Genomic DNA, 10,288 nt, shown 5'->3' on the forward strand with positions numbered 1-10,288 from the left:
CCCCTTTCTAAAACCCTTCACAGACTTCTTCCTTGGGTGAAACTGAAGTGGTCCTGGGATCCCAGGGTGCCCCCTGACTGTCTCCTGTCTGTCTTTCAGCTTCCTATTCAACCCTCCCTTGGCTTACTATGCTCGCACCCAGAAGTTGGCAAACTACAGCCAAGATTTTTTAGCGTTTTATTAGGACATAGGGCACCCCTATGTTTATGTATTTCAGGTGGCTGCTTTCACAGAGCTGAATGGCAGAGCTAGGCCATACAGACAGAAACCATATGGCCCACAGTGTGAGCACATGGTAACATTTAATGAAACCTGGGAAATGAGGTCTGGTTGAGGGTCCAAGAAGAAGGAATGGCTTTGGTCATCAGCTAAGAATTTTTGCTGTAAAATAAAAGTTATGTGTATGGGGGCAGGGGCACTGAAGCCCTCAGTGACTATCATACTGACTATCATACTCCCATGCCTATCAAAGATCCTCGGAACACACTCCTGCAGGGCTTATGACTTCTGGACACACTTTGCAAAAACACTGACTCCACTGCTTTGATTAAGGTGACTTTTGTATTTTTGATTGCTCTTACACCTCCATGCTGCAGACATTCCCCTACCACAGTGCTTAAAGAACATGCAATAGAAAGCTGATAACTCTTAACCACTTGATGTTGTACCCCAATCCACTTCTTAATCATAAGTAATGGTGATAATTGTAGCTGACACATGCTACTCACATACAGCACTGTCCTATCTAATATTCTCGGAGGAGGGAAGCACATGCCATCTATGTTATAGATGAGAAAACTAAGGAAAAGAGAAGTGATGTGATTTGCCCAAGGTGTGCAATAATAAATAATGAGTGACTGAGCTAGACTTAAACAGTAGCTCTGACAACAGAATATCAATTAATTGGAAGTGTGTCTCCTTCCACTTTTCCTGTTGCAAACAAGAGGTGAAATGGAACTGTATGCAACTTCTTTGCAACGGAACATCCATGATTCTGGAACCTATTGAATGTTAAATCAGAACACACTATCAGGGATAGACTGCACATCTATCATATCTGTCAATCACATACATACAATCTCTAAGAAAGAAACTCTCCTAAGAATATGTTTTAAGGGAAGAAAGGGAAATATAATAATAAGAGACATTGGAGACAATCTAACTATTAACCAAAGGACAGTTAAGTCATCAGGCTTGGTAGCAAGCACCTTTACCTGCTGAGTCATCCCACTAGCCTTGGGTTTGGAATACTACTTAGCAATTCCCAGTTAGCCATCACTGCCAGCTGTGTGTGTGTGCCTTGACTCATCCATCAGCTTGCTTTCACAAAGATGTGGAGAGGTGTGATGGTTAGTGTTAATTGTCAAGCTGACAGGAACTGGATCACTTGGGAGAGGGGTTGCTGGGCATGCCTGGGGGAGATTATCTTGATGATATCAATAGCTGTGGGAAGACCTATCTTAATTGTGGATAAGACCATTCCATGGATCTTGGCCTGACTAAGTGAAGAATGGGAACTGAGCACTGTATACATTCATCATTGTTCTCTGTTCTTGATTATGGTTGTACTGATTTCACTATGATGGACTACCTGGAAATGTGAGCCCAAACAAGCCCCTTCTCCTCCAAGTGGCTTTTCTCAGGGTATTTTGTCACAGAAATTGGAAAAGAAACTAAGACACACACAGAGAGAGGAGGAGAACATTTGATCTCTTGTTTTTATAGGGTGTACTGTTTGATCCCTTCAAGAAAGAAGACTGGAAAAGGTTAGAATATGGTTTAGAATAACAGAGTGCCAGGACCAGGCAGGAACTGGCTCAAGAGTTTCTGGAGAGCAAAGTAAGGCCAAATCCCTGCCCAGTACTGTCATTTGGTTCTGCTTCCCAACAGGGCTTAGGACCCTCCAGGGAAAGATGGACACCTTTCAAATCATTGTAGGAAAAACTGGGGTGCTCCCAAGTGGAGGAGCGGTGGAAAGGAGCACACCATGGAGAAGACCTAAAGTGGCAGTGTGATTCCAGGAAGGGAGGTTGATGTCGGCAGAGGACAGGATGGCAGTCTGCAGGCTGAGACTAGAGCTTGTCTGGACTCAGCTAACCCCGGGAGCATTTGAGAAAGAGTTGACCCTGCAGCCTTGGGAAAGAGTACCGTGTGTATGATTTGGAAGAAGGATGGGTTATATGAAATAGTGACAGCTCAGGGTTCACACAGCTTTTCAATGGCCTCCAGGGAGGAGACTTAGCTTTGAGTAATAGTTAGATTAGCTGTCCTGGAGGTGGAAATGGTAGCAGCAAAGACAAGTGGAGCAGAGTTGAACACTGGAGTCTAGCCATAGTCTACGAGTTGGGGTAGGTCTATTTAAGGAAGACCTGCTGTGAGCCACCAGAGCGCCTGAGATTGAGTACATTTTCCTCCTGAGGGCAGTACCATGTGCTCTGTCTCACTCTGCTGAGCAGGGAGGTGATGAGAGGCTCTGGCTTAGACATTCAGCAGGCATTCTGAATTCACCAGCTCGGGTCCTGCAGGACTTCCTGGTAGCAGTGAGTGAGTGTGGTGGCCTCCGAGACCGGGACAGATGCCTCGTCCCGAATGCTGTCTTAGGGGAAGCATGTGAGCCTGGGCCCGTGGACTCTGGCTTTGGTGAGGACACTCAACAGAATTATTTCTAGCCACATGTTAGCACCTCTGGGCATTTCCAGAAATACTTAAGGGAAAAGAATTCATTAAAGGCTGAGGTGATGCAGGGACACCCATAACTGGTGAAGTGTGAGGTGTTTTGGAAGAGATTATTTAAACAACTCTGGCCAGAGGTTATTAAAAGTGTATGCTTCCCCATGAGGTCAATGCTTTTCTTTAAGGAGTTGGACGTCTGTGGCCACTAGCTATGACAATTCCAAGGGTTTGGCCTGAAAGGACTTTATTTTCCTCAGAGTCAAGAAACACCACAGCTAGTGTTGACGGTAGACAGTTTGGAGGCTCCTGCTCTAGGGAGCCTCTCCATCTGCCATCTCTCGACTATGGCATCTTTTATGCATATTTCGCCTTCCCTTTCTCCCATGTGAGCTATAATGGCTGATGTGTGGAACAGAAGCTCGCCGAAGATGACACATGACTGGCAGTAGCTGGATCCAGTGTCTGGTGGAGGAGGAGGAGGCCTCCAGTCCACCATGGCTTAGTAGAAAGGCTAATTGTGAAAGGCCACTGAAGGGTGACAGGGAACTTCCTGGAATCTGTTAATAATATAACTCAAAGGTGGCACAAATGACTCATGCCATTATTAATACGCCTCGAGCCATTTGGCCCCAAGATTATAGTTTCATTCAGCGCATCCTTCAGAGGGAGACAGAGGGGAAACCATCACTGCTGACACAGCAGACACATGGAGGAGGGGAGATCCTCATGTGCCCATTTCTCATACAGTAACTGGTGAACCAGCAGCAAACATAAATGTCATCTTCCTTTCCTGGGGCAGGCTGAGTGAAGCCACGCCCGAGAAAGACCTTGGCCCTGACTAGTATCCTGAGCTAACAAATATTGAGCCAAGGACTTAAAGATCAGCTAAATGATCTGACCTGAAAGCCTGTCTGCCTCCCCCCCCCCCCCCCCCCCCGTTCACTCCCCTGGCCATCTGTCTTCACTCTCTCCACCATCGAACCTCTGCTGTTCGATGGGGATGCTTGAGGATGCCAATGATATTCATCTAACTATGAAAGCTGATTTTTTTTTTTTAGAAAGAATTTAACTATCAAGGGGATTTGCCAAAACTAGCCCAAGCATTTTCCAGAGAATCTCGTCGTATCATTTTTAATAAGGCATTTATTAGTTGGCATAATGGAAAGGGAAAACCTTATTTACAATGGGCCTAAAGGAGATGAATGAATTGCTACAGGCTCTAGAAAGAAGGATCAATAAAATACAGTTAACTTTGAAAAGTATTTGATTGCTTGCTGTTTTTCGGCCCTATGTTAAACAGCTCATAGGTAGGAAGATCCATTTCCGGGATCAGGACGGTGGTTTGAACTGACAGGAGAAGGCAGTCTACTAACTACTTTGAAATCGCATTTCACCACACACGACTAATAATTTTTTTCATGACTTTTCAATGCCATAAAGTGACAAAGGGATAACTGAAACAGACTCATAAAAAAGTTGAAACACAGCCGGGCGGTGGTGGCGCACGCCTTTAATCCCAGCACTCGGGAGGCAGAGCCAGGCGGATCTCTGTGAGTTCGAGGCCAGCCTGGGCTACCAAGTGAGTTCCAGGAAAGGCGCAAAGCTACACAGAGAAACCCTGTCTCGAAAAACCAAAAAAAAAAAAAAAAAAAAAAAAAGTTGAAACACAACAAAACAGCACCACCTCTCTCCTTCAGATGACCCTCTCCTCCAAGCTAGACAACTCTCCTGCTTGCAAACTCAGCTGGACACACAGCCTTGCCTCCATTCAGAGAGATCCTGTGAGACTCTAAGTGGTGCTGGACCTAAAACCATCAGTGGCCCCCCACTTCACAGGGTGCCAAAGCAGAGCTGTGCCTCTCCCTGCTGCCTTGCTGGTTCCAGTGTCTCACGTCTGCTTCAGTGCCTACAATCGCCATTCTTCAAACTTTCTCGGCCCCTGCCCACCTCACAGCCTTACCCTTGGTGTTCTTTGGGGTGCCTAGACGGCTATATAGCCTGCCCCTTTATTCAGAGCTCTGCTCAATAGTTTCTCCCCACAAAAGTGACCCCCATCCTTCTCTAGTTCTTTGCCATGTTTTGTTTTTGTTCAAAGCACTGTCCACATAACATGTTTTACACACACACACACACACACACACACACACACACACACACACACACACACACACATTGATGTGCTGTCAGTTCTTATTTCATTTGCTGTTTGCATCAACTCCAGTAGCACCCAGTACACACTTGCTGAATAAATGAAACTGAGATACTCAGAGCAACACATTTCTTTTTAGATAAGCCCACAAAAAAAAAAAAAGTTGCCTTCGCTTCTCAGTTTAAACGGTTCAGCGCTCATCAAAAATCTTGTGATAATTTTTTTCAGATGCTCTGACCTCTGTGTGACCTTCATCTAACTTCATTAGAACTCGCATTGTCCAGTTGTAGAATGAGAATCAAGGTACCACTTACCTTCCTCCCAGACACTTCAAGGAAGCAGGATCTGAGACGTCTTCCTTGCCAGGAAGACTGCAGATGATCAGGCTGCAGTGGGAACCCCAGGAGGGTGGGAGCCGGGCTGCTCTCCTCTCCATTCTTGCACAGAGTAGGCACTCATGCACTGTTTATCAGAGTTCATATCTGCGGGACCCACACTGCACCTGGTCCTGCACCAGTTGTCACGGAAGCCAGCTCCTCCACTGGGCTAACCGCTCTCAGAGCAAAGAACCAAATCTGGCTTCGATGTGACGCAGGCTGCTTTTTCTAGAAGAAGCTAAACTCGCCCCACGTTTGATGAGCAAGCTCCCACTGGTGCTTTCTTTCCTTTGAGGGCACAGCAGAGAATTTCACACAAGAGAACATTTCAGATCAGAGGATTCTGTCTCTCGGGTCTAACTTTTTTTTCCAGAGACCCTGACTAAATGCAGTGACTCTCCCTCCTCTTTGGGGTGATTTTCCTGGTTCTGCTCAGATACTGATTCAGCAGATATTCCCCAAGTTAGACCCGAATAGAAACCATCACTACAGGGCTACAGCCTCCAGCTGCACCATGCTCAAGAGGGATCTGAAGAGTCGATAATGCACAGATGTCCACCCACCTTTTTTTTTCTCGTCTTAGTCCCTTCTTGACTAATCTTCTCTTCCACCCTCACTCACACCCCAGCGCTCCTCTCAGACCCATGGGCATTTTCTGGTCCTATGGGTCCTGAGAATACTGCAAGCCCTCCAAGGTTCAACCATTTGGTATCAGAACATCTGTTTTCTCTTTCGCTCTACCATTTAGAGAAGCATGTTGTAATTTCCTCAGCAGAAGTGAAAGTGATCAGTGTCTACCCATGGGTCTGTGCAGGCCCTAAAATGAACAAGAAGGAACCAGAAAGGAGGTGGTGGTGGGGACCCGAGAGAGGAGTTAGAGCAAACCTCACAGCTCTACCCACTTGGTGGAAGGAAATGAAAATGGCATTCAGTTTTATTATTGATTATAATTCTCTGTCATCAAACAGGTGCTAGTTAAATTTTCATTTTGATTTTACACATTACTTTAAACTGATACTTCCTCATTTGCCTGAAGAGAATCTATGCAAGGGTGCACAATTTAATTTGTTAATCTGAAAATGAGCGAAATATTACCAGGCCTTTTGTTGCTTCTGAACATAAGGCCGAAGTTTGTGTAGGGTCCTGGTCACCATTTAGGTTGTAAACAGGTATGTCATTTTAAGCACATCTGTAACAGTTGAGCAGTGAGAGACGCATTACATGGTCAAAGTGGAAAGTGACGGTGACCTTCAGAAGTGCCAGCCATCCCAGGACAGTGGATGTGCATTGGCTTGTGGGCTTAGAGCTGAGCCAGTGCTCTTGACATCACAGCCCATCAGAAGGGTCTCACCCAGTCTCTCCAGTTACACTGAATTCTAAATTCAGTAGAACTGGTTTCCAGCTCATTCTCCAGGCTGATTAAATGGCAGCATTGTTAAGGACGTCGATGATTTACATAAAATATCCATGGGAACTGGACAGAAACTTGTTGCTGCAGTAGCTGGGGGACACAGAATAACTTCTATGTTGAATTGTTTCCCTGATGACAAGGATCATTTTCCGGTATATGTGCATCTGTACTATGAAGTAAACGTTATCAGAATCAAGTGGCAATTGTTGCTGAAGAAATGGAGACCATTTACAATTTAGTAAGAACAGAAGAAGAGCCTGATTTTAAGAGACTTGACATGATGTTTGCAGATAGCATATTGGCAAAGTCCTTGTCCATATCATGTGACTCCGCTGGACTGAGTTTCTTTAGACTTTAATGTTAACATCCACAAAAGTTCTGGGTTAGTTTCTGGAAACTACAGAGTTTTAGCATCGGTCATTTTTTTTTTTTCTATGCTTGGTGGGCAGGAAAATGAGAGACCAACTGACAGCTTCTGTTCAGGAACTACCGACAATCCATTTGACTTCAATTTTCTTTGAATTAGGACAGTATATGGAAGGTGTATATTAATTCTTTCTCAGGCTTTGTTTTCTTACCAGTATTTCCTCTTCAATTTAGGTCCTTTTCAATTATTTTCTTCTCTCTTTTCTACTGTGCTCTTAAGAGCTGCCACAGAAGGAGATGGAATAGAATTTACATAGGCACAGCTGGTCTTAAGGTGATAAATGTCTGAAGTTATCATTCTGGATTTACGTCTCCTCGCTCTGCAGAGCAATCCATTCAGACAGTCATCCTCCCTCTTCATGCTCCAAACTCCCTTTTTCTTCCCTGAATTTGTGTCTGCTGAACTTGAGTTTTCTTCGTAGTCTTTTATGTTATGTGTTTTCTTGTTTGAAAATCTCTTCCTCAGAAAGAATTAATGTGGACTATGACCTAAGCTTCTGTTAGTCGTCATCAGGGGATGGACACCACAGCCCCAGTCTTGGTGAATCCCTTCTCTTGACAGTTCTGGGAGCCTTGATTAATCTCCTCAGATTCATCATGTTCTTCCACTGTGCCCAGGGACTGCGTCCTGGCCTTTATGTTCACTGCCTAACACAGCATGGTTATTTATTGTTTGGCCATTTCATGCCCTTTCTCATTCTTCCTCTCATCTGCTTGCTCCTTCCTCCACCCCTGGACTTTGCCCATCTTTATCTCTTTCTCATATTCATCTGTCGGTCCACCCATCACTCCTCCTCATAGACGCTTCCCCAGAGGTTTAAAAGTAACAACGAAGCTGGGTAGTGGTGACATACACCTTTAATCCCAGCACTTGGGAGGCAGAGCCAGGCGGATCTCTGTGAGTTCAAGGCCAGCCTGGTCTACAGAACGAGATCTAGGACAGGCACCAAAATTACACAGAGAAACCCTGTCTTGAAAAAACAAAAACAAACAAACAGTAACAAGGAAACTTGCATGTGAGCTGGCTGTTAGGCACCATGTGAAGTTCTGAAAACTATTGCAAAAAAAAAAAAAAAAAGAATTGTAACTACAGCCTTAAACTCAGTCTGGGTTGCCCACACTCCTGTCAAGAGAGCAGAACAGACTCTGCAAGTCCCAGTTGCAGAACACTCAGATTGACATGTTGGTTGTAAATACAATTGGCCTGGACTAGGTGGAGGGAGAGAAATTTGTAATGAACATTGGTGGTTCATTTTAAATACCAGACAGAATGAAGATGACCAGACTCATTTTAGAATCAAACTTATGATAAGAGTCACATGCATTTATAGTTTCTGATTGTTCTACTTATATTCCTTCTTGAATCCATCAAAATCTGGCCTTTGGGACCAGACATGGTGGCACACACTTCTAATCCTAGCACTCAGGAGGAAGAGGCAGGTGGATTTCTTTGAGTTTGAGGCCAGCCAGGGCTATGTAGTAAGATCCTTCCTCCAAGCAAGCAAGCAAGCAAGCAAGCAAGCAAGCAAGCAAGCAAGCAAGCAAGCAAACAAACAAACAAACAAACCCAGTTGTTACTCTTCTCTACCCTCAACTCAAATTGGTTTTAGCAGAACCTCCATTGGATTGACTAACACCATTGGTAATTTACCCAATGGGCAGCTCACAAGCCTCAGCCCAGCCTGCATATCACTTGCATCCAAGTGATATTGCTGAATTATTCCCCTAGAAACACTGCTTCCCTGGCTTCTCTTACACTGTATACCTTTAGCCTGTCTCCTATTTCATAAGCCCAGTGGATCTCAGACTTCAACATGCAACAGAATCACAGGAAGGGTTTGTTCAAATGCGCACCACAGGGCTCATTGCTGGGACTTCTGCATTAGCATGGCTGGAGAGAGGCCAGATAACTTGCATTCCTCACTTTCCTGGAGATGCAGGTCTGGTGGTCCAGGACTGTCATGTTTAGAATCACAGACTAGCTACTGCTTGTAGGTCTCCTCTGCTGGGTCCTCATCTCTCCAAAGTCACAATGTGGGAACACCTTAGGGCCAGTCCTTGGGGCACTTCATTTTTCCATGAACACCCTAACTTTAGGTTTTAAATAAAATGTCTACACCAAAATCTGAGATGCAATGCGTATCGGTAACCTAACGTCACCCTGAATTCTAAAGTCTTCTACCCAACTGCATACCCTTCACATCCTAGATGGGTACCCAGCAGGCATCTCAGACTGAACTGCTGGCTCATCTCCACTCCTAGCAAAACCCAATGCATTTTCTCATGCAGTCTCCTGTTTCACTTCATAGAAGCCTCAAGCTGTATCTCTTCAATTGTTTAGACCAAAAGTCTTAGAATTACCCTGATTCCTCTCTTTTGCCTATATCTCACACCCCATCTGTTAGTGGATCCCGTTGTATCTGACTTCAAGATAACATCCAGAACTACCATGCATTCCCTTCATTACTATTACCATGGCCAATCATGATCATCTCTTTCCTAGGCCACCAACATACTCCTTAGTGTTGGCCATGCGCCTACCTTCACCTTTGAAAGTGTTCTGCTCCACACTGCAGGAAGTGGGATGACCTGAAAATTCATCCCAGGCCTAAAAGAAGGTTTTGCACCTCCCAGCCAAAGCCAAAGTCCTGCCCACCACTGCCCACCACTGCCCACCTGGCCCTGCAAGGTCTAGACACCTTCCTCCTCCGAGCCTCCCCTCATTCTGTGTCTGTCCCCAGGCACAGTTCCTTTGCCCACACACTCTCTCAGCCATTTTTATGTCCCTCACTATCACCTCCAGGTCTTTGCTCAAGCCCTGTGCCATCAGAGAGATTGTCCTACTTACATTTCTATTTACCCCGATGACAAGGGGACTCTTCTAGTTCTGTGCTCCCCCCCCCCCGCCCCCATTTTGCTTTTCTCCGTGGAACGTACCACTACCTGAAAGGTTAACACTTCATCAAAGATACTTGACTTACTGTCTCTACGTCTTCCATCCAGGCTAGAGCCCAAACTCTCAAGGGCAGGCTCTTTCATCTGTGTTGTGAGTGCTGTGTGTATAACACCCAAAACAGTTCTGGTGTGTGGGTAGCTCAAGAAGCATGACTGAATGAATGGATGGGCCCACTTACTCTGGCCTCATTGGCACTGATTCTAAGCAGCTAAGCTGGTAAAGATGAGTGTCATCCAAGATAAATGAACAGAATGAAGCCAGGCCCCCGTTGCCAAAGCAAAATAGAAAATTAAGGT

The 10,288-nt window shown here is 45.2% G+C and overlaps 1 protein-coding gene across 1 annotated transcript in view; it reads right to left on the reverse strand.

Moving 5' to 3' along the window:
* Nr3c1 (nuclear receptor subfamily 3 group C member 1) overlaps window positions 1-5,846 on the reverse strand; it is a 130,630-nt gene extending 124,784 nt beyond the window's left edge. Inside the window, exon 1 of the mRNA XM_042264116.2 lies at window positions 5,137-5,846. The gene's annotated coding sequence lies outside the window, so the exon portion shown is untranslated. The remainder of the gene's footprint in view (window positions 1-5,136) is intronic.
* Window positions 5,847-10,288: the final 4,442 nt, after the last annotated feature.

Source organism: Peromyscus maniculatus, chromosome 19 (genome assembly GCF_049852395.1).
Source record: "Peromyscus maniculatus bairdii isolate BWxNUB_F1_BW_parent chromosome 19, HU_Pman_BW_mat_3.1, whole genome shotgun sequence".
NCBI lineage: Eukaryota > Metazoa > Chordata > Mammalia > Rodentia > Cricetidae > Peromyscus > Peromyscus maniculatus.